The sequence below is a fragment of the Pleurodeles waltl genome, chromosome 2_1 (assembly GCF_031143425.1).
Source record: "Pleurodeles waltl isolate 20211129_DDA chromosome 2_1, aPleWal1.hap1.20221129, whole genome shotgun sequence".
In the NCBI taxonomy this organism is placed as follows: domain Eukaryota; kingdom Metazoa; phylum Chordata; class Amphibia; order Caudata; family Salamandridae; genus Pleurodeles; species Pleurodeles waltl.
In genome coordinates this window covers 5,200,530-5,225,836 of record NC_090438.1, presented here as the reverse complement: position 1 = coordinate 5,225,836, position 25,307 = coordinate 5,200,530, and positions in this window count along the sequence as shown.

Below are 25,307 nucleotides of genomic sequence, written 5' to 3'. Positions count from 1 at the left end.
TTTTATTCAGCACACACAACTGTAGGAGGCTGGACTGGCTTTTAGTGAGTACCAAGGGGTACTTACACCTTGCACCAGGCCCAGGAATCCCTTATTAGTGTAGAGGGGTGTCTAGCAGCTTAGGCTGATAGAAAAGGTAGCTTAGCAGAGCAGCTTAGGCTGAACTAGGAGACGAGTGAAGCTCCTACAGTACCACTAGTGTCACTTGCACAATATCATAAGAAAACACAATACACAGATATACTAAAAATAAAGGTACTTTATTTTTATGACAATATGCGAAAGTATCTCAGTGAGTACCCTCAGTATGAGGATAGCAAATATACACAAGATATATGTACACAATACCAACATATGCAGTAATAGCAATAGAAAACAGTGCAAACAATGTATAGTCACAATAGAATGCAATGGGGGCACATAGGGATAGGGGCAACCACAAACCATATACTCTAGAAGTGGAATGCGAACCACGAATGGACCCCAAACCTATGTGACCTTGTAGAGGGTCGCTGGGACTGTAAGGAAACAGTGAGGGTTAGAAAAATAGCCCACACCAAGACCCTGAAAAGTGGGTGCAAAGTGCACCTAAGTTCCCGAAAGAGCACAGAAGTCGTGATAGGGGAATTCTGCAGGAAAGACCAACACCAGCAATGCAACAACGATGGATTCCCAGACGAGAGTAGCTGTGGAACAAGGGGACCAAGTCCAAGAGTCACGATCAAGTCGGGGAGTGGGCAGATGCCCAGGAAATGACAGCTGTGGGTGCAAAGAAGCTGCCACCGGATGGTAGAAGCTGTGGATTCTGCAAGAACGACAAGGGCTAGAAACTTCCCCTTTAGAGGATGGATGTCCCACCTCGTGAAGAGTCGTGCAGAGGTGTTTTCGTGCAGAAAGACTGCAAACAAGCCTTGCTACCTGCAAGGGTCACGGTTAGGGTTTTTGGATGCTGCTGTGGCCCAGGAGGGATCAGTATGTCGCCAATTGCGTGAGGAGACAGAAGGGGTGTCCAGCAAGAAAAAGAGCCCACCCAGAAGCAAGCAGCATGCGCTGAAGTGCCAGAACAGGCACTACAAAGTGGAGTGAATCGGAGCTCACCCGAAGTTGCACAAGAGGGTCCCACGAAGCCGGAGGACAACTCAGGAGGTTCTGCAATGCAGGTTAGAGTGCCGGGGACCCAGGCTTGGCTGTGCACAAAGGAAATCCTGGAAGAGTGCACAGGAGCTGGAGTAGCTGCAAAACACGTAGTTCCCAGCAATGCAGTCTAGCGTGGGGAGGCAAGGACTAACCTCCACCAAACTTGGACTGAAGAGTCACTGGACTGTGGGAGTCACCTGGATAGAGTTGCTGAGTTCAAGGGACCTCGCTCGTCGTGCTGAGAGGAGACCCAGGGGACCGGTGATGCAGTTCTTTGGTGCCTGCGGTTGCAGGGGGAAGATTCCGTCGACCCACAGGAGATTTCTTCGCAGCTTCTAGTGCAGAGAGGAGGCAGACTACCCCCACAGCATGCACCACCAGGAAAACAGTCGAGAAGGCAGCAGGATCAGCGTTACAAGGTCGCAGTAGTCATCTTTGCTACTTTGTTGCAGTTTTGCAGGCTTCCAGCGCGGTCAGTGTAGGTGGCTGGACTGGCTTGTAGTGAGTACCAAGGGGTACTTACACCTTGCACCAGGCCCAGGTATCCCTTATTAGTGTAGAGGGGTGTCTAGCAGCTTAGGCTGATAGAAAAGGTAGCTTAGCAGAGCAGCTTAGGCTGAACTAGGAGACGAGTGAAGCTCCTATAGTACCACTAGTGTCACTTGCACAATATCATAAGAAAACACTCTACACAGATATACTAAAAATAAAGGTACTTTATTTTTATGACAATATGCCAAAAGTATCTCAGTGAGTACCCTCAGTATGAGGATAGCAAATATACACAAGATATATGTACACAACACAAAAATATGCAGTAATAGCAATAGAAAACAGTGCAAACAATGTATAGTCACTATAGAATGCAATGGGGGCACATAGGGATAGAGGCAACACAAACCATATACTCTAGAAGTGGAATGCGAACCACAAATGGACCCCAAACCTATGTGACCTTGTAGAGGGTCGCTGGGACTGTAAGAAAACAGTGAGGGTTAGAAAAATAGCCCACCCCAAGACCCTGAAAAGTGGGTGCAAAGTGTACCTAAGTTCCCCTAAGAGCTCAGAAGTCGTGATAGGGGAATTCTGCAGGAAAGACCAACACCAGCAATGCAACAACGATGGATTTCCAGACGAGAGTACCTGTGGAACAAGGGGACCAAGTCCAAAAGTCACGATCAAGTCGGGAGTGGGCAGATGCCCAGGAAATGCCAGCTGTGGGTGCAAAGAAGCTGCCACCGAATGGTAGAAGCTGAGGATTCTGCAAGAACGACAAGGGCTAGAAACTTTCCCTTAGGAGGATGGATGTCCCACGTTGGGAAGAGTCGTGCAAAAGTATTTTCCCTCAGAAAGACCGCAAACAAGCCTTGCTAGCTGCAAAGCTCGCTTTCAGGGTTTTTGGATGCTGCTGTGGCCCAGGAGGAACCAGGATGTCACCAATTGTGTGAGGAGACAGAGGGGGCAGCCAGCAAGAAAAGGAGCCTACTCAGAAGCAAGCAGCACCCGGAGAAGTGCCAGAACAGGCACTACGAAGTGGAGTGAAACGGTGCTCACCCGAAGTTGCACAAGAGAGTCCCACGCCGCCGGAGGACAACTCAGGAGGTCGTGCAATGCAGGTTAGAGTGCTGTGGACCCAGGCTTGGCTGTGCACAAAGGAAATCCTGGAAAAGTGCACAGGAAGTGGAAGTAGCTGCAAAAGACGCGGTTCCCAGCAATGCAGTCTAGCGTGGGGAGGCAAGGACTTACCTCCACCAAACTTGGACTGAAGAGTCACTGGACTGTGGGAGTCACTTGGACAGAGTTGCTGAGTTCAAGGGACCTCGCTCGTTGTGCTGAGAGGAGACCCAGAGGACCGGTGATGCAGTTCATTGGTGCCTACGTTTGCAGGGGGAAGATTCCGCCGATCCACGGGAGATTTCTTCGGAGCTTCTAGTGCAGAGAGGAGGCAGACTACCCCCACAGCATGCACCACCAGGAAAACAGTCGAGAAGGCGGCAGGATCAGTGTTACAAGGTCGCAGTAGTCGTCTTTGCTACTTTGTTGCAGTTTTGCAGGCTTCCAGCGCGGTCAGCAGTCGATTCCTTGGCAGAAGGTGAAGAGAGAGATGCAGAGGAACTCTGATGAGCTCTTGCATTCGTTATCTAAGGAATTCCCCAAAGCAGAGACCCTAAATAGCCAGAAAAGGAGGTTTGGCTACTTAGGAGAGAGGATAGGCTAGCAACACCTGACGGAGCCTATCAGAAGGAGTCTCTGACGTCACCTGCTGGCACTGGCCTCTCATAGTAGTCCAGTGTGCCAGCAGCACCTCTGTTTCCAAGATGGCAGAGGTCTGGAGCAGACTGGAGGAGCTCTGGGCATCTCCCAGGGGAGGTGCAGGTCAGGGGAGTGGTCACTCCCCTTTCCTTTGTCCAGTTTCGCGCCAGAGCAGGGCTGAGGGATCCCTGAACCGGTGTAGACTGGCTTATGCAGAGATGGGCACCATCTGTGCCCATCAAAGCATTTCCAGAGGCTGGGGAAGGCTGCTCCTCCCCAGCCCTGACACCTTTTTCCAAAGGGAGAGGGTGTAACACCCTCTCTCTGAGGAGGTCCTTTGTTCTGCCTTCCTGGGTCAAGCCTGGCTGGACCCCAGGAGGGCAGAAACCTGTCTGAGGGGTTGGCAGCAGCTGCAGTGAAACCTCAGGAAAGGTAGTTTAGCAGTACCCGGGTCTGAGCTAGAGACTCAGGGGATCATGAAATTGTCTCCCCAATGCCAGAATGGCATTGGGGTGACAAATCCATGATCCTAGACATGTTACATGGCCATGTTCGGAGTTACCATTGTGACGCTATACATATGTTGTGACATATGTATAGTGCACGCGTGTAATGGTGTCCCCGCACTCACAAAGTCCGGGGAATTTGCTCTGAACAATGTGGGAGCACCTTGGCTATTGCCAGGGTGCCCACACACTAAGTAACTTAGCACCCAACCTTTACCAGGTAAAGGTTAGACATATAGGTGACATATAAGTTACTTAAGTGCAGTGGTAAATGGCTGTGAAATAACGTGGACGTTATTTCACTCAGGCTGCAGTGGCAGGCCTGTGTAAGAATTGTCAGAGCTCCCTATGGGTGGCAAAAGAAATGCTGCAGCCCATAGGGATCTCCTGGAACCCCAATACCCTGGGGACCTCAGTACCATATACTAGGGAATTATAAGGGTGTTCCAGAATGCCAATGCAAATTGGTGAAATTGGTCACTAGCCTGTTGGTGACAATTTGGAAAGAGAATGAGAGAGCATAACCACTGAGGTTCTGGATAGCAGAGCCTCAGTGAGACAGTTAGGCATCACACAGGGAACACATACATATAGGTCACAAACTTATGAGCACTGGGGTCCTGGCTAGCAGGGTCCCAGTGACACATAACAAACATACTGAAAACATAGGGTTTTCACTATGAGCACTGGGTCCTGGCTGGCAGGATCCCAGTGAGACAGTGAAAACACCCTGACATTGTAGGAGGCTGGACTGGCTTGTAGTGAGTACCAAGGGGTACTTGCACCTTGCACAAGGCCCAGTTATCCCTTATTAGTGTATAGGGTGTCTAGCAGCTTAGGCTGATAGATAATGGTAGCTTAGCAGAGCAGCTTAGGCTGAACTAGGAGACGTGTGAAGCTACTACAGTACCACTTAGTGTCATATGCACAATATCATAAGAAAACACAATACACAGTTATACTAAAAATAAAGGTACTTTATTTTTATGACAATATGCCAAAGTATCTTAGAGTGTACCCTCAGTGAGAGGATAGGAAATATACACAAGATATATATACACAATAGCAAAAATATGCAGTATAGTCTTAGAAAACAGTGCAAACAATGTATAGTTACAATAGGATGCAATGGGGAAACATAGGGATAGGGGCAACACAAACCATATACTCCAGAAGTGGAATGCGAACCACGAATGGACCCCAAACCTATGTGACCTTGTAGAGGGTCGCTGGGACTATTAGAAAATAGTGAGAGTTAGCAAAATAACCCTCCCCAAGACCCTGAAAAGTGAGTGCAAAGTGCACCAAAGTTCCCCTAAGGACAAAATAGTCGTGTTAGAGGGAAAATGCAAGGAAAACACAAATCAGCAATGCAACAACGATGGATTCCTGACTGAGGGTACCTGTGGAACAAGGGGACCAAGTCCAAAAGTCACAAGCAGCTCGGAGATGGGCAGATGCCCAAGAAATGCCAGCGGTTGGTGCAAAGAAGCTCTTACTAGGCTGAAGAACTGAGATTACTGCAGGAACGACAAGGGCTAGAGACTTCCCCTTTGGAGGATGGATTTCCCACGCCTTGGAGAGTCGTGCAGAAGTGTTTTCCCGCCGGATGAACGCCAACAAGCCTTGCTACACGCAAATCGTGCGTTTCGCGTTTTTGGACGCTGCTGGGGCCCAGGAGGGACCAGAAGGTCGCAAATTGGACCTGCAGAGAGAGGGGACGTCGAGCAAGACAATGAGCCCTCACTGAAGCAGGTAGCACCCGGAGAAGTGCCAGAACCAGGCACTACGAGGATGCGTGAAACGGTGCTCGCCGAAGTTGCACAAAGGAGTCCCACGTCGCCGGAGACCAACTTAGAAAGTCGTGCAATGCAGGTTAGAGTGCCGTGGACCCAGGCTTGGCTGTGCACAAAGGATTTCCGCCGGAAGTGCACAGGAGCCGGAGTAGCTTGCAAAGTCGCGGTTCCCAGCAATGCAGCCCAGCGAGGTGAGGCAAGGACTTACCTCCACCAAACTTGGGCTGAAGAGTCACTGGACTGTGGGGGTCACTTGGACGGTGTCGCTGGATTCGAGGGACCTCGCTCGTCGTGCTGAGAGGAGACCCAAGGGACCAGTAATGCAGCTTTTTGGTGCCTGCGGTTGCAGGGGGAAGATTCCGTCGACCCACGGGAGATTTCTTCGGAGCTTCTGGTGCAGAGAGGAGGCAGACTACCCCCACAGCATGCACAAGCAGGAAAACAGTCGAGAAGGCGGCAGGATCAGCGTTACAGAGTTGCAGTAGTCGTCTTTGCTACTATGTTGCAGGTTTGCAGGCTTCCAGCGCGGTCAGCGGTCGATTCCTTATCAGAAGGTGAAGAGGGAGATGCAGAGGAACTCGGCTGAGCTCATGCATTCGTTATCTGAAGTTTCCCCAGAGACAGAGACCCTAAATAGCCAGAAAAGAGGGTTTGGCTACCTAGGAGAGAGGAAAGGCTACTAACACCTGAAGGAGCCTATCACAAGGAGTCTCTGACGTCACCTGGTGGCACTGGCCACTCAGAGCAGTCCAGTGTGCCAGCAGCACCTCTGTTTCCAAGATGGCAGAGGTCTGGAGCACACTGGAGGAGCTCTGGACACCTCCCAGGGGAGGTGCAGGTCAGGGGAGTGGTCACTCCCCTTTCCTTTGTCCAGTTTCGCGCCAGAGCAGGGGCTAAGGGGTCCCTGAACCGGTGTAGACTGGCTTATGCAGAATTGGGCACATCTGTGCCCAACAAAGCATTTCCAGAGGCTGGGGGAGGCTACTCCTCCCCTGCCTTCACACCATTTTCCAAAGGGAGAGGGTGTCACACCCTCTCTCAGAGGAAGTTCTTTGTTCTGCCATCCTGGGCCAGGCCTGGCTGGACCCCAGGAGGGCAGCTGCCTGTCTGAGGGGTTGGCAGCAGCAGCAGCTGCAGAGAAACCCCAGGAAGGGCAGTCTGGCAGTACCAGGGTCTGTGCTACAGACCACTGGGATCATGGAATTGTACCAACAATGCCAGGATGGCATAGAGGGGGCAATTCCATGATCATAGACATGTTACATGGCCATATTCGGAGTTACCATGGTGAAGCTACATATAGGTAGTGACCTATATGTAGTGCACGCGTGTAATGGTGTCCCCGCACTCACAAAGTTCAGTGAATTGGCTCTGAACAATGTGGGGGCACCTTGGCTAGTGCCAGGGTGCCCTCACACTAAGTAACTTTGCACCTAACCTTTACCAGGTAAAGGTTAGACATATAGGTGACTTATAAGTTACTTAAGTGCAGTGTAAAATGGCTGTGAAATAACGTGGACGTTATTTCACTCAGGCTGCAGTGGCAGGCCTGTGTAAGAATTGTCAGAGCTCCCTATGGGTGGCAAAAGAAATGCTGCAGCCCATAGGGATCTCCTGGAACCCCAATACCCTGGGTACCTTAGTACCATATACTAGGGAATTATAAGGGTGTTCCAGTAAGCCAATGTAAATTGGTAAAAATGGTCACTAGCCTGTCAGTGACAATTTGGAAAGAAATGAGAGAGCATAACCACTGAGGTTCTGATTAGCAGAGCCTCAGTGAGACAGTTAGTCACTACACAGGTAACACATTCAGGCACACTTATGAGCACTGGGGCCCTGGGTTACCAGGGTCCCAGTGACACATACAACTAAAACAACATATATACAGTGAAAAATGGGGGTAACATGCCAGGCAAGATGGTACTTTCCTTCACAACCCCCCCCAAACGAAGGACAATAAGACTAGCCATTACCTGATGAGTCTTCATTGTCTAAGTGGAAATATCTGGAGAGTCCATCTGCATTGGAGTGGCTACTCCCAGGTCTATGTTCCACTGTATAGTCCATTCCCTGTAGGGATATGGACCACCTCAACAATTTAGGATTTTCCCCTTTCATTTGTTTTAGCCAAAGTAGAGGTTTGTGGTCTGTCTGAACAATGAAGTGAGTGCCAAACAGGTATGGCCTCAACTTCTTCAGAGCCCAGACCACAGCAAAGGCCTCCCTCTCAATGGCAGACCAACGCTTTTCTCTAGGGGTCAACCTTCTACTAATAAAAGCAACAGGTTGATCCTGGCCCTCAGAATTAAGTTGTGATAGGACTGCCCCTACTCCTAATTCAGATGCATCAGTTTGGACATAGAATTTTTTAGAGTAACAAGGGCTTTTCAGGACAGGTGCAGAGCACATGGCCTGCTTCAGCTCCTCAAAAGCTTTCTGACAGTTTGCTGTCCATAATACCTTTTTAGGCATTTTCTTGGATGTGAGGTCATTAAGAGGGGCTGCAATGGAGCTATAGTTCTTAATGAACCTCCTGTAATACCCAGTGAGGCCTAGGAAGGCTCTCACCTGAGTCTGAGTGGTAGGGGGAACCCAATCAATAATAGTTTGGATTTTCCCCTGAAGTGGTGCAATCTGTTCCCCACCAACAAGGTGTCCCAGATAAACCACCTTACCCTGCCCTATCTGGCACTTTGAAGCCTTGATAGTGAGGCCTGCCTTTTGCAGGGCTTCCAAAACTTTCCAAAGGTGGACCAGGTGATCATCCCAGCTGGAGCTAAAGACAGCTATATCATCCAAATATGCTGCACTGAAAGCTTCCAGCCCTTGCAGGACTGTGTTCACCAACCTCTGAAAAGTGGCAGGTGCATTTTTCAGACCAAAAGGCATTACAGTAAACTGGTAATGTCCTCCAATGGTAGAAAATGCAGTCTTAGATTTAGCATCTTCTGACAATTTGATCTGCCAATACCCTGCAGTCAAATCAAAAGTGCTTAGATACTTGGCAGATGCCAGTGTATCTATGAGCTCATCTGCCCTGGGTATAGGGTGAGCATCAGTTTTGGTTACCAAGTTGAGACCTCTATAGTCGACACAAAACCTCATTTCCTTCTTTCCATCTTTAGAATTGGGTTTTGGTACCAGTACCACAGGAGAAGCCCATGGACTGTCAGAGTGCTCCACCACTCCTAGTTCCAACATCTTCTGAACTTCTTGCTTTATGCAGTCCCTGACATGGTCAGGCTGCCTATAGATCTTACTTTTGACAGGTAAACTGTCTCCAGTATCTATAGTGTGCTCACACCAAGAAGTGGTGCCTGGCACAATGGAGAAGAGTTCTGAAAATTGTCCTAGGAGATTTATGCAATTATCTTTCTGCTCAGCAGTAAGACAATCAGCCAAAACTACACCTTCCACAAGAGCATCTTGTTCTGTGGAAGAGAAGAGATCAGGTAGAGGATCACTGTCTTCTTCCTGTCCCTCATCTGTTGCCATGAGCAGGGTGAGATCAGCCCTGTCATAGTAGGGTTTCAGGCGGTTGACATGGAGCACCCTAAGGGGACTCCTGGCAGTGCCTAAGTCAACCAAGTAGGTGACTTCACCCTTCTTTTCAACAATTGTGTGGGGTCCACTCCATTTATCTTGGAGTGCTCTTGGGGCCACAGGCTCCAAGACCCACACTTTCTGCCCTGGTTGGTACTGAACCAAAACAGACTTCTGATCATGCCATTGCTTCTGGAGCTCTTGGCTGGCCTAAAGGTTTTTACTGGCCTTTTTCATGTACTCAGCCATCCTTGATCTCAGGCCAAGTACATAGTCCACAATATCCTGCTTAGGAGCTTTTAAAGGTTGTTCCCAACCCTCCTTTACAAGTGTGAGTGGACCCCTAACAGGGTGTCCAAAAAGAAGTTCAAAGGGGCTGAAGCCCACTCCTTTCTGGGGTACCTCCCTGTAGGCAAAAAGGAGGCATGGTAGAAGGATATCCCATCTCCTGCGGAGTTTTTCAGGGAGTCCCATAATCATGCCTTTGAGAGTTTTATTAAATCTCTCCACCAGTCCATTTGTTTGTGGATGATAGGGTGTTGTGAACTTGTAAGTTACACCACACTCCTTCCACATGGCCTTTAAGTATGCAGACATGAAATTGCTTCCCCTGTCTGATACTACTTCCTTTGGGAAGCCCACTCTGGAAAATATTCCCAGGAGGGCCTTTGCCACTGCAGAAGCTGTAGTGGTCCTTAAAGGAATAGCTTCAGGATATCTTGTGGCATGGTCCACTACCACCAAGATAAACCTATTGCCTGAAGCAGTAGGAGGGTCAAGGGGGCCAACTATGTCAACCCCTACCCTTTCAAAGGGAACCCCAACCACAGGCAGTGGGATAAGGGGTGCCTTTGGAGTGCCACCTGTCTTGCCACTGGCTTGACAGGTTTCACAGGACTTACAAAATTCTTTTGTGTCCTCAGACATCCTAGGCCAATGAAACAATGGTACCAATCTGTCCCAAGTTTTCATTTGACCCAGGTGCCCAGCTAAGGGAATGTCATGTGCCAGTGTTAGGAGGAACTTTCTGTACTCCTGAGGAATCACTAATCTCCTGGCAGCTCCAGGTTTAGGATCCCTATGCTCAGTGTACAAGAGGTTGTCCTCCCAGTAAACTCTGTGTGAGTCACTGACATCCCCATTAGCCTGTTTGACAGCTTGCTGTCTGAGACCCTCTAATGTGGGACAGGTTTGCTGTGCCACACTCAGCTCCTCTCTGGCAGGCCCCCCTTCACCCAAAAGCTCAGCAGTGTCTGCTTCCAGCTCCTCTGGTGTAGGTTCTGCACAGGGAGGGAATTCTTCTTCCTCAGAAGTAGAATCCACTGTAGAGGGAGGGATAGTAGGAAGTGGTTTGCTTCTACTAGCCCTAGCTTTAGGGAGCACTTGGTCCATTGTTCCAGGATCCAAGCTTCCCTGTCCTTTTTGCTTTTTGGCCTGAGCCCTTGTCAAAGCAAAAATATGCCCTGGGATGCCCAGCATTGCTGCATGGGCCTCCAACTCCACATCTGACCAAGCTGATGTCTCCAAATCGTTCCCTAATAGACAGTCTACAGGTAAATCTGAAGCTACCACAACTTTCTTTGGACCAGATACCCCCCCCCCAGTTGAGATTTACAACAGCCATGGGGTGGCTTTGTGTTATGTTGTGAGCATCGGTTACTTGGTACTGGTGTACAAGTATGTGTTGTTCAGGGTGCACCAGTTTCTCAATCACCATTGTGACACTGGCACCTGTGTCCCTGTAGGCCTGGACCTCAACACCATTTATTAGGGTTAGTTGCTTGTACTTCTCCAAGTTATGGGGGCAAGCAACCAAAGTGGCTAAGTCAATAGCCCCTTCAGAGACTAAAGTAGCCTCTGTGGTCTCCCTAATCAGACCAACCCCAACTAAATTACCAAAAGTGAGCCCAGCTACTCCCTTGGATTGGCTATTAGTAGGTTTGCTCCCACCACCACTGCTATTAGTAGGGACACTAGGTGTAGCAGTAGGGGTTGTAGTGGTAGGAGCTGTGGTGCCTTTCTTTGGACAACTGGGATCTGTTGTCCAATGGCCTTTTATTTTACATAAATAGCACCATGGTTTCTTTTCCTTGTTCTGATTAAAGGAGGATTTGGACCCACCACCCCCACCAGAGTGTTTTTGTGGGCCTGATGAAGACTCATTTTTAGATTTGTCCCCACCCTTGTCAGAAGACTTACCATCCTTCTTTTTGTTGCCATCTTTGTCACCCCCTGTATGAACTTTTCTGTTCACTCTTGTTCTGACCCATTTGTCTGCCTTCTTTCCCAATTCTTGGGGAGAGGTCAGATCAGAGTCCACCAAGTACTGGTGCAACAAATCAGACACACAATTATTAAGAATATGCTCTCTCAGGATCAAGTTATACAGGCTGTCATAATCAGTAACTTTACTGCCATGTAACCACCCCTCCAAGGCCTTCACTGCCTGGTCAATGAAATCAACCCAGTCTTGTGAAGACTCCTTTTTGGTATCTCTGAACTTTATCCTGTACTGTTCAGTGGTTAAGCCATAACCATCCAGGAGTGCATTCTTAAGAACTTGGAAATTGTTAGCATCATTTTCTTTTACAGTAAGGAGCCTATCCCTACCTTTTCCAGTAAATGATAGCCATAGGATAGCAGCCCACTGCTTTTGAGGGACATCCTGTACAGCACAGGCCCTCTCAAGTGCAGCAAACCACTTGTTAATGTCATCCCCCTCCTTGTAAGGGGGAACTATCTTATGCAGATTCCTGGAATCATGCTCTTTTGCAGGATGACTATGGGGAATACTGCTGCTGCCACCATGGGTATCTAAACCCATTTTCTGTCTTTCCCTCTCTATTTCTAAAGACTGTCTATCCAAATCCAGCTGTTGCTTCTTGAGCTTCAGTCTGGTTTGCTCCACTCTCAATCTATTGAGCTCCCTTTCTAACAATCTGTCATCAGGGTGGGTGGGAGGGACATTTCTAGATACAGAGGTATGATGGGAATGAACAGAAGGAGACCTGTCCCTTACCAAGGGCACCCTAACAGCTTGGCTACCAGCATAATGTGAGAGCACATCATCAGTATGATGTGATTCAACCTCTGTACCAACTATGCTAGACTGTCTAGTAATGGGCAGGCTGAGAAGTTTCTTTCCTGAACCTTTTCCTGGGGGAGTCCCTGGATCAGATTGAGAACCATTAGCTACTTTTTCTACAGATTGGGCACTTATGGCCTTATCCTGTACTCTAAGCATATTAATTAACAGTTCTAAGGAAGGATTCTTCCCTACACTCAAACCTCTCTCTATGCAGAGACTCCTTGCTCCTTTCCAGCTAAGGTGATCATATGCAAGTTTGGACAGTTCAACTTTTTGGCCTGTGCCAGACATTTTTAGAGAGAGTTAAAGTGATAGACAAAAGAGAAAAAAGTTTTCAGAACTTTTTGGAAAGACAGAAAAAACTTTTTAAACTTTTAAGAACTTTTTGAAAGTTTAGAAGTACTTTTCAGCACTTAGAAAAGAGTGAAAAGAGGAAATGCAAAACTTTTTGGCTATGTGTATATACACTGACCTTGTTTTGTATATTTTTCTCTTATGAAAAGTACAATGACAAGAGTGGTAAGCAGTCTCAAAGCACTTATCCCACCGCTGCACAACCAATGTAGGAGGCTGGACTGGCTTGTAGTGAGTACCAAGGGGTACTTGCACCTTGCACCAGGCCCAGTTATCCCTTATTAGTGTATAGGGTGTCTAGCAGCTTAGGCTGATAGATAATGGTAGCTTAGCAAAGCAGCTCAGGCTGAACTAGGAGACGTGTGAAGCTACTACAGTACCACTTAGTGTCATATGCACAATATCATAAGAAAACACAATACACAGTTATACTAAAAATAAAGGTACTTTATTTTTATGACAATATGCCAAAGTATCTTAGAGTGTACCCTCAGTGAGAGGATAGGAAATATACACAAGATATATATACACAATAGCAAAAATATGCAGTATAGTCTTAGAAAACAGTGCAAACAATGTATAGTTACAATAGGATGCAATGGGGAAACATAGGGATAGGGGCAACACAAACCATATACTCCAGAAGTGGAATGCGAACCACGAATGGACCCCAAACCTATGTGACCTTGTAGAGGGTCGCTGGGACTATTAGAAAATAGTGAGAGTTAGCAAAATAACCCTCCCCAAGACCCTGAAAAGTGAGTGCAAAGTGCACCAAAGTTCCCCTAAGGACAAAATAGTCGTGTTAGAGGGAAAATGCAAGGAAAACACAAATCAGCAATGCAACAACGATGGATTCCTGACTGAGGGTACCTGTGGAACAAGGGGACCAAGTCCAAAAGTCACAAGCAGCTCGGAGATGGGCAGATGCCCAAGAAATGCCAGCGGTTGTTGCAAAGAAGCTCTTACTAGGCTGAAGAACTGTGAATACTGCAGGAACGACAAGGGCTAGAGACTTCCCCTTTGGAGGATGGATCCCCCACGCCTTGCAAAGTCGTGCAGAAGTGTTTTCCCGCCGGATGGACGCCAACAAGCCTTGCTACACGCAAATCGTGCTTTTAGCGTTTTTGGACGCTGCTGGGGCCCAGGAGGGACCAGAAGGTCGCAAATTGGACCTGCCGAGAGAGGGGACGTCGAGCAAGATAATGAGCCCTCACTGAAGCAGGTAGCTCCCGGAGAAGTGCCAGAACCAGGCACTATGAGGATGCGTGAAACGGTGCTCACCGAAGTTGCACAAAGGAGTCCCACGTCGCCGGAGACCAACTTAGAAAGTCGTGCAATGCAGGTTAGAGTGCCGTGGACCCAGGCTTGGCTGTGCACAAAGGATTTCCGCCGGAAGTGCACAGGGGCCGGAGTAGCTTGCAAAGTCGCGGTTCCCAGCAATGCAGCCCAGCGAGGTGAGGCAAGGACTTACCTCCACCAAACTTGGGCTGAAGAGTCACTGGACTGTGGGGGTCACTTGGACGGTGTCGCTGGATTCGAGGGACCTCGCTCGTCGTGCTGAGAGGAGACCCAAGGGACCGGTAATGCAGCTTTTTGGTGCCTGCGGTTGCAGGGGGAAGATTCCGTCGACCCACGGGAGATTTCTTCGGAGCTTCTGGTGCAGAGAGGAGGCAGACTACCCCCACAGCATGCACAAGCAGGAAAACAGTCGAGAAGACGGCAGGATCAGCGTTACAGAGTTGCAGTAGTCGTCTTTGCTACTATGTTGCAGGTTTGCAGGCTTCCAGCGCGGTCAGCGGTCGATTCCTTATCAGAAGGTGAAGAGGGAGATGCAGAGGAACTCGGCTGAGCTCATGCATTCGTTATCTGAAGTTTCCCCAGAGACAGAGACCCTAAATAGCCAGAAAAGAGGGTTTGGCTACCTAGGAGAGAGGAAAGGCTACTAACACCTGAAGGAGCCTATCACAAGGAGTCTCTGACGTCACCTGGTGGCACTGGCCACTCAGAGCAGTCCAGTGTGCCAGCAGCACCTCTGTTTCCAAGATGGCAGAGGTCTGGAGCACACTGGAGGAGCTCTGGACACCTCCCAGGGGAGGTGCAGGTCAGGGGAGTGGTCACTCCCCTTTCCTTTGTCCAGTTTCGCGCCAGAGCAGGGGCTAAGGGGTCCCTGAACCGGTGTAGACTGGCTTATGCAGAATTGGGCACATCTGTGCCCAACAAAGCATTTCCAGAGGCTGGGGGAGGCTACTCCTCCCCTGCCTTCACACCATTTTCCAAAGGGAGAGGGTGTCACACCCTCTCTCAGAGGAAGTTCTTTGTTCTGCCATCCTGGGCCAGGCCTGGCTGGACCCCAGGAGGGCAGCTGCCTGTCTGAGGGGTTGGCAGCAGCAGCAGCTGCAGAGAAACCCCAGGAAGGGCAGTCTGGCAGTACCAGGGTCTGTGCTACAGACCACTGGGATCATGGAATTGTACCAACAATGCCAGGATGGCATAGAGGGGGCAATTCCATGATCATAGACATGTTACATGGCCATATTCGGAGTTACCATGGTGAAGCTACATATAGGTAGTGACCTATATGTAGTGCACGCGTGTAATGGTGTCCCCGCACTCACAAAGTTCAGTGAATTGGCTCTGAACAATGTGGGGGCACCTTGACTAGTGCCAGGGTGCCCTCACACTAAGTAACTTTGCACCTAACCTTTACCAGGTAAAGGTTAGACATATAGGTGACTTATAAGTTACTTAAGTGCAGTGTAAAATGGCTGTGAAATAACGTGGACGTTATTTCACTCAGGCTGCAGTGGCAGGCCTGTGTAAGAATTGTCAGAGCTCCCTATGGGTGGCAAAAGAAATGCTGCAGCCCATAGGGATCTCCTGGAACCCCAATACCCTGGGTACCTTAGTACCATATACTAGGGAATTATAAGGGTGTTCCAGTAAGCCAATGTAAATTGGTAAAAATGGTCACTAGCCTGTCAGTGACAATTTGGAAAGAAATGAGAGAGCATAACCACTGAGGTTCTGATTAGCAGAGCCTCAGTGAGACAGTTAGTCACTACACAGGTAACACATTCAGGCACACTTATGAGCACTGGGGCCCTGGGTTACCAAGGTCCCAGTGACACTTACAACTAAAACAACATATATACAGTGAAAAATGGGGGTAACATGCCAGGCAAGATGGTACTTTCCTACAGACATACACTCACAAACAGGCCAAAAGTGGGGGTAACAAGGCTAGAAAGAGGCTACTTTCTCACAGTCAGCAGTCGATTCCTTGGCAGAAGGTGAAGAGAGAGATGCAGAGGAACTCTGATGAGCTCTTGCATTCGTTATCTGAGGAATTCCCCAAAGCAGAGACCCTAAATAGCCAGAAAAGGAGGCTTGGCTACTTAGGAGAGAGGATAGGCTAGCAACACCTGAAGAAGCCTATCAGAAGGAGTCTCTGATATCACCTGCTGGCACTGGCCACTCAAAGCAGTCCAGTGTGACAGCAGCACCTCTGTTTCCAAGATGGCAGAGGTCTGGAGCACACTGGAGGAGCTCTGGGCACCTCCCAGGGGAGGTGCAGGTCAGGGGAGTAGTCACTCCCCTTTCCTTTGTCCAGTTTTGCGCCAGAACAGGGCTGAGGGATCCCTGAACCAGTGCAGACTGGCTTATGCAGAGATGGGCATCATCTGTGCCCATCAAAGCATTTCCAGAGGCTGGGGGAGGCTACTCCTCCCCAGCCCTGACACCTTTTTCCAAAGGGAGAGGGTGTAACACCCTCTCTCTGAGGAAGTCCTTTGTTCTGCCTTCCTGGGCCAGGCCTGGCTGGACCCCAGGAGGGCAGAAACCTGTCTGAGGGGTTGGCAGCAGCAGCAGCTGCAGTGAAACCCCGGGAAAGGTAGTTTGGCAGTACCCGGGTCTGAGCTAGAGACTCGGGGGATCATGGAATTGTGTCCCCTGGCATTGAGGTGACAATTCCATGATCTTAGACATGTTACATGGCCATGTTCGGAGTTACCATTGTGACGCTATACATATGTCGTGACATGTGTATAGTGCACGCGTGTAATGGTGTCCCCGCACTCACAAAGTCCGGGGAATTTGCCATGAACAATGTGGGAGCACCTTGGCTAGTGCCAGGGTGTCCACACACTAAGTAACTTAGCACCCAACCTTTACCAGGTAAAGGTTAGACATATAGGTGACTTATAAGTTACTTAAGTGCAGTGGTAAATGGCTGTGAAATAACGTGGACGTTATTTCACTCAGGCTGCACTGGCAGGCCTGTGTAAGAATTGTCAGATCTCCCTATGGGTGGCACAAGAAATGCTGCAGCCCATAGGGATCTCCTGGAACCCCAATACCCTGGGTACCTCAGTATCATATACTAGGGAATTATAAGGGTGTTCCAGTATGCCAATGTAAATTTGGTGAAATTGGTCACTAACCTGTTAGTGACAATTTGGAAAGAAATGAGAGAGCATAACCACTGAGGTTCTGGATAGCAGAGCCTCAGTGAGACAGTTAGTCATAACACAGGTAACACATACAGGGCACACTTATGAGCACTGGGGCCCTGGCTGGCAGGGTCCCAGTGACACATACAACTAAAACAACATATATACAGTGAAAAATGGGGGTAACATGCCAGGCAAGATGGTACTTTCCTACATCGACTCATCTCTATTATTTGGACAATGTTACTCAGCGTGTGAACTGTCAGGGTCCTCATATGTGTTGACTTTTCATGGACATTATCTGAGGTTGCTGGTTCGGCTGGAGGCCACTTACACCATCAAACGCTATGGCCCAGGTACACTGTCACACTTTGTAGTTTAGGCATTAATGAGGCCCAGACAACGGAAGGGCCATGATTTAGCTATTCAAGGGCACTGTCACAAATATGATACAAATAACAGTCAGATGATGCAATACAATGTATTTGAGTATACATTGATGAGGCAAATGAGAAATTAGCCTCTGAGGTACGAGAGGTTTTGGACAGCAAGTGTGGTCCATAGGTGGACACCGGGTATCTTTAGGGTGACCCACGGACAGGTGCCAGTCAGGCTGACAGGATGCTTGGTCAATCAGGAGCCAGCTCTTTCACAAACTACATGATCAGGGTTCTGACTAGGACTGGTCAGAGGGAGGAGTAAACAGTTGACATGTCACACTGTGTATGTCCTGTGTTGTCTTGAAGGTGACACATGAACCCTGATAAAGTGTTACACAGCAACATTAGTAGCAATGCTTAATGGTGTAATTGCCCAAATGTCTACATCTATGCTGTAGGAGGCATCAGCAGGGACGGGGCATGTAAATTTGGGTGGTGTGCATGGAGGGGATCACTGGTGTGGCCTCCATCAGTGTCTCACTAGTCCTGTTGGATGAGATTTGCTTTAAAATGGCCTACAGTACCTTTCACACGAGAATCAATCTACAGGTGATACCAGGCCTTAAAAACTCCAAGCCAGTGTATTATATGAGCTGAGTTCCATGCAGTGAGATGGTACTATGACAATGGTAGACCATAGGAAAGGGTGTGGCACACTGGATGACTCTTGTGAGTGTGTGTATGTAGATGAGGGAATCTCAGGGTACACATATCAGCATTCCAGGGACCTCTTCAGACAGGTGGGGTGTGACCAGCCGCATGGGTGTGTAAGGTTTTTAGAAAAGGGCTGACATGTAGATGGGATGTGATGTGCTGGATGCTTGTCATATGTGTGGCACTTGTGGTGTGTATGTTCTGCTTATGTGTAACTCTAGTGACAGATAGTCATTGCAAAGATTGTAAGTAGTTGGAATTACTGCTGCCAAGAGTCTGGTAATACATTCCTGTTCCTGAAGCAAAAGCATGTCAACTGCCTGATGTATGAGGCCTGTTTTCCCTAGTGGAGTGATGGTGTTTTAGTTGTGTGCCATCTGCTGCGATGAACCATGTTTCCTACATGTATGTGTGTAATAGTTGTGGTCCTCAGCTATTGCCCTTCAAAGGTGAACTGTATAGGATGTCAGTCATTTACATTTTGTGTGTATGTGACCGTTGTGTTATAGGCATTACATTTGTAGTGTATTTTTCTGTGTCCTGATTGGTATATCATTAATGCTCCATGAGGCGACATTCTTCTTCTGATATTTAGAGCTAAAGGTGTGCAGAAATGAATAGCCAGACCATGATGTGGTGTTTGTTATCAGTGTTTATTTACAATAGTTCATTAAGTGGTGATGGTGATAATTATGAAAAGAAATTGTTTACAATGTGTTGGTGTAGGAAAGTACCATCTTGCCTGGCATGTTACCCCCATTTTTCACTGTATATATGTTGTTTTAGTTGTATGTGTCACTGGGACCCTGGTAACCCAGGGCCCCAGTGCTCATAAGTGTGCCTGTATGTGTTACCTGTGTAGTGACTAACTGTCTCACTGAGGCTCTGCTAATCAGAACCTCAGTGGTTATGCTCTCTCATTACTTTCCAAATTGTCACTAACAGGCTAGTGACCATTTTTACCAATTTACATTGGCTTACTGGAACACCCTTATAATCCCCTAGTATATGGTACTGAGGTACCCAGGGTATTGGGGTTCCAGGAGATCCCTATGGGCTGCAGCATGTCTTTTGCCACCCATAGGGAGCTCTGACAATTCTTACACAGGCCTGCCACTGCAGCCTGAGTGAAATAACGTCCACGTTATTTCACAGCCATTTTACACTGCACTTAAGTAACTTATAAGTCACCTATATGTCTAACCTTTACCTGGTAAAGGTTAGGTGCAAAGTTACTTAGTGTGAGGGCACCCTGGCACTAGCCAAGGTGCCCCCACATTGTTCAGAGCCAATTCACTGAACTTTGTGAGTGCGGGGACACCATTACACGCGTGCACTACATATAGGTCACTACCTATATGTAGCTTCACCATGGTAACTCCGAATATGGCCATGTAACATGTCTATGATCATGGAATTGCCCCCTCTATGCCATCCTGGCATTGTTGGTACAATTCCATGATCCCAGTGGTCTGTAGCACAGACCCTGGTACTGCCAGACTGCCCTTCCTGGGGTTTCTCTGCAGCTGCTGCTGCTGCCAACCCCTCAGACAGGCATCTGCCCTCCTGGGGTCCAGCCAGGCCTGGCCCAGGATGGCAGAACAAAGAACTTCCTCTGAGAGAGGGTGTGACACCCTCTCCCTTTGGAAAATGGTGTGAAGGCAGGGGAGGAGTAGCCTCCCCCAGCCTCTGGAAATGCTTTGTTGGGCACAGAGGTGCCCAATTCTGCATAAGCCAGTCTACACCGGTTCAGGGACCCCTTAGCCCCTGCTCTGGCGCGAAACTGGACAAAGGAAAGGGGAGTGACCACTCCCCTGACCTGCACCTCCCCTGGGAGGTGTCCAGAGCTCCTCCAGTGTGCTCCAGACCTCTGCCATCTTGGAAACAGAGGTGCTGCTGGCACACTGGACTGCTCTGAGTGGCCAGTGCCACCAGGTGACGTCAGAGACTCCTTGTGATAGGCTCCTTCAGGTGTTAGTAGCCTTTCCTCTCTCCTAGGTAGCCAAACCCTCTTTTCTGGCTATTTAGGGTCTCTGTCTCTGGGGAAACTTTAGATAACGAATGCATGAGCTCAGCCGAGTTCCTCTGCATCTCCCTCTTCACCTTCTGATAAGGAATCGACCGCTGACCGCGCTGGAAGCCTGCAAACCTGCAACATAGTAGCAAAGACGACTACTGCAACTCTGTAACGCTGATCCTGCCGCCTTCTCGACTGTTTTCCTGCTTGTGCATGCTGTGGGGGTAGTCTGCCTCCTCTCTGCACCAGAAGCTCCGAAGAAATCTCCCGTGGGTCGACGGAATCTTCCCCCTGCAACCGCAGGCACCAAAAAGCTGCATCTCCGGTCCCTTGGGTCTCCTCTCAGCACGACGAGCGAGGTCCCTCGAATCCAGCGACACCGTCCAAGTGACCCCCACAGTCCAGTGACTCTTCAGCCCAAGTTTGGTGGAGGTAAGTCCTTGCCTCACCTCGCTGGGCTGCATTGCTGGGAACCGCGACTTTGCAAGCTTCTCCGGCCCCTGTGCACTTCCGGCGGAAATCCTGTGTGCACAGCCAAGCCTGGGTCCACGGCACTCTAACCTGCATTGCACGACTTTCTAAGTTGGTCTCCGGCGACGTGGGACTCCTTTGTGCAACTTCGGCGAGCACCGTTTCACGCATCCTCGTAGTGCCTGTTTCTGGCACTCCTCCGGGTGCTACCTGCTTCAGTGAGGGCTCTTTGTCTTGCTCGACGTCCCCTCTCTCTGCAGGTCCAATTTGCGACCTTCTGGTCCCTCCTGGGCCCCAGCAGCGTCCAAAAACGCCAAACGCACGATTTGCGTGTAGCAAGGCTTGTTGGCGTCCATCCGGCGGGAAAACACTTCTGCACGACTCTCCAAGGCGTGGGGGATCCATCCTCCAAAGGGGAAGTCTCTAGCCCTTGTCGTTCCTGCAGTATTCACAGTTCTTCAGCCTAGTAAGAGCTTCTTTGCACCAACCGCTGGCATTTCTTGGGCATCTGCCCATCTCCGAGCTGCTTGTGACTTTTGGACTTGGTCCCCTTGCTCCACAGGTACCTTCAGACAGGAATCCATCGTTGTTGCATTGCTGATTTGTGTTTTCCTTGCATTCTCCCTCTAACACGACTATTTTGTCCTTAGGGGAACTTTAGTGCACTTTGCACTCACTTTTCAGGGTCTTGGGGAGGGTTATTTTTCTAACTCTCACTATTTTCTAATAGTCCCAGCGACCCTCTACAAGGTCACATAGGTTTGGGGTCCATTCGTGGTTCGCATTCCACTTCTGGAGTATATGGTTTGTGTTGCCCCTATCCCTATGTTTCCCCATTGCATCCTATTGTAACTATACATTGTTTGCACTGTTTTCTAAGACTATACTGCATATTTTTTGCTATTGTGTATATATATCTTGTGTATATTTCCTATCCTCTTACTGAGGGTACACTCTAAGATACTTTGGCATATTGTCATAAAAATAAAGTACCTTTATTTTTAGTATAACTGTGTATTGTGTTTTCTTATGATATTGTGCATATGACACTAAGTGGTACTGTAGTGGCTTCACACGTCTCCTAGTTCAGCCTATGCTGCTCTGCTAAGCTACCATTATCTATCAGCCTAAGCTGCTAGACACCCTATACACTAATAAGGGATAACTGGGCCTGGTGCAAGGTGCAAGTACCCCTTGGTACTCACTACAAGCCAGTCCAGCCTCCTACATTGGTTGTGCAGTGGTGGGATAAGTGCTTGAGACTACTTACCACTCTTGTCATTGTACTTTTCATAAGAGAAAAATATACAAAACAAGGTCAGTGTATATACACATAGCCAAAAAGTTTTGCATTTCCTCTTTTCACTCTTTTCTAAGTGCTGAAAAGTACTTCTAAACTTTCAAAAAGTTCTTAAAAGTTTAAAAAGTTTTTTTCTGTCTTTCCAAAAAGTTCTGAAAACTTTTTTCTCTTTGTCTATCACTTTAACTCTCTCTAAAAAATGTCTGGCACAGGCCAAAAAGTTGAACTGTCCAAACTTGCATATGATCACCTTAGCTGGAAAGGAGCAAGGAGTCTCTGCATAGAGAGAGGTTTGAGTGTAGGGAAGAATCCTTCCTTAGAACTGTTAATTAATATGCTTAGAGTACAGGATAAGGCCATAAGTGCCCAATCTGTAGAAAAAGTAGCTAATGGTTCTCAATCTGATCCAGGGACTCCCCCAGGAAAAGGTTCTGGAAAGAAAATTCTCAGCCTGCCCATTACTAGACAGTCTAGCATAGTTGGTACAGAGGTTGAATCACATCATACTGATGATGTGCTCTCACATTATACTGGTAGCCAAGCTGTTAGGGTGCCCTCTGTAAGGGACAGGTCTCCTTCTGTTCATTCCCATCACACCTCTGTATCTAGAAATGTCCCTCCCACCCACCCTGATGACAGATTGTTGGAAAGGGAGCTCAATAGATTGAGAGTGGAGCAAACCAGACTGAAGCTCAAGAAGCAACAGCTGGATTTGGATAGACAATCTTTAGAAATAGAGAGGGAAAGACAGAAAATGGGTTTAGATACCCATGGTGGCAGCAGCAGTATTCCCCATAGTCATCCTGCAAAAGAGCATGATTCCAGGAATCTGCATAAGATAGTTCCCCCTTACAAGGAGGGGGATGACATTAACAAGTGGTTTGCTGCACTTGAGAGGGCCTGTGCTGTACAGGATGTCCCTCAAAGGCAGTGGGCTGCTATCCTATGGCTATCATTTACTGGAAAAGGTAGGGATAGGCTCCTTACTGTAAAAGAAAATGATGCTAACAATTTCCAAGTTCTTAAGAATGCACTCCTGGATGGTTATGGCTTAACCACTGAACAGTATAGGATCAAGTTCAGAGATACCAAAAAGGAGTCTTCACAAGACTGGGTTGATTTCATTGACCAGGCAGTGAAGGCCTTGGAGGGGTGGTTACATGGCAGTAAAGTTACTGATTATGACAGCCTGTATAACTTAATCCTGAGAGAGCATATTCTTAATAATTGTGTGTCTGATTTGTTGCACCAGTACTTGGTGGACTCTGATCTGACCTCTCCCCAAGAATTGGGAAAGAAGGCAGACAAATGGGTCAGAACAAGAGTGAACAGAAAAGTTCATACAGGGGGTGACAAAGATGGCAACAAAAAGAAGGATGGTAAGTCTTCTGACAAGGGTGGGGACAAATCTAAAAATGAGTCTTCATCAGGCCCACAAAAACACTCTGGTGGGGGTGGTGGGCCCAAACCATCCTCTAATCAGAACAAGGAAAAGAAACCATGGTGCTATTTATGTAAGATAAAAGGCCATTGGACAACAGATCCCAGTTGTCCAAAGAAAGGCACCACAGCTCCTACCACTACAACCCCTACTGCTACACCTAGTGTCCCTACTAATAGCAGTGGTGGTGGGAGCAAACCTACTAATAGCCAATCCAAGGGAGTAGCTGGGCTCACTTTTGGTAATTTAGTTGGGGTTGGTCTGATTAGGGAGACCACAGAGGCTACTTTAGTCTCTGAAGGGGCTATTGACTTAGCCACTTTGGTTGCTTGCCCCCATAACTTGGAGAAGTACAAGCAACTAACCCTAATAAATGGTGTTGAGGTCCAGGCCTACAGGGACACAGGTGCCAGTGTCACAATGGTGATTGAGAAACTGGTGCACCCTGAACAACACATACTTGGACACCAGTACCAAGTAACCGATGCTCACAACATAACACAAAGCCACCCCATGGCTGTTGTAAATCTCAACTGGGGGGGGGTATCTGGTCCAAAGAAAGTTGTGGTAGCTTCAGATTTACCTGTAGACTGTCTATTAGGGAACGATTTGGAGACATCAGCTTGGTCAGATGTGGAGTTGGAGGCCCATGCAGCAATGCTGGGCATCCCAGGGCATATTTTTGCTTTGACAAGGGCTCAGGCCAAAAAGCAAAAAGGACAGGGAAGCTTGGATCCTGGAACAATGGACCAAGTGCTCCCTAAAGCTAGGGCTAGTAGAAGCAAACCACTTCCTACTATCCCTCCCTCTACAGTGGATTCTAATTCTGAGGAAGAAGAATTCCCTCCCTGTGCAGAACCTACACCAGAGGAGCTGGAAGCAGACACTGCTGAGCTTTTGGGTGAAGGGGGGCCTGCCAGAGAGGAGCTGAGTGTGGCACAGCAAACCTGTCCCACATTAGAGGGTCTCAGACAGCAAGCTGTCAAACAGGCTAATGGGGATGTCAGTGACTCACACAGAGTTTACTGGGAGGACAACCTCTTGTACACTGAGCAAAGGGATCCTAAACCTGGAGCTGCCAGGAGATTAGTGATTCCTCAGGAGTACAGAAAGTTCCTCCTAACACTGGCACATGACATTCCCTTAGCTGGGCACCTGGGTCAAATGAAAACTTGGGACAGATTGGTACCACTGTTTCATTGGCCTAGGATGTCTGAGGACACAAAAGATTTTTGTAAGTCCTGTGAAACCTGTCAAGCCAGTGGCAAGACAGGTAGCACTCCAAAGGCACCCCTTATCCCACTGCCTGTGGTTGGGGTTCCCTTTGAAAGGGTAGGGGTTGACATAGTTGGCCCCCTTGACCCTCCTACTGCTTCAGGCAATAGGTTTATCTTAGTGGTAGTGGACCATGCCACAAGGTATCCTGAAGCTATTCCTTTAAGGACCACTACAGCTCCTGCAGTGGCAAAGGCCCTCCTGGGAATATTTTCCAGGGTGGGCTTCCCAAAGGAAGTAGTATCAGACAGAGGAAGCAATTTCATGTCTGCATACTTAAAGGCCATGTGGAAGGAGTGTGGTGTAACTTACAAGTTCACAACACCCTATCATCCACAAACAAATGGACTGGTGGAGAGATTTAATAAAACTCTCAAAGGCATGATTATGGGACTCCCTGAAAAACTCCGCAGGAGATGGGATATCCTTCTACCATGCCTCCTTTTTGCCTACAGGGAGGTACCCCAGAAAGGAGTGGGCTTCAGCCCCTTTGAACTTCTTTTTGGACACCCTGTTAGGGGTCCACTCACACTTGTAAAGGAGGGTTGGGAACAACCTTTAAAAGCTCCTAAGCAGGA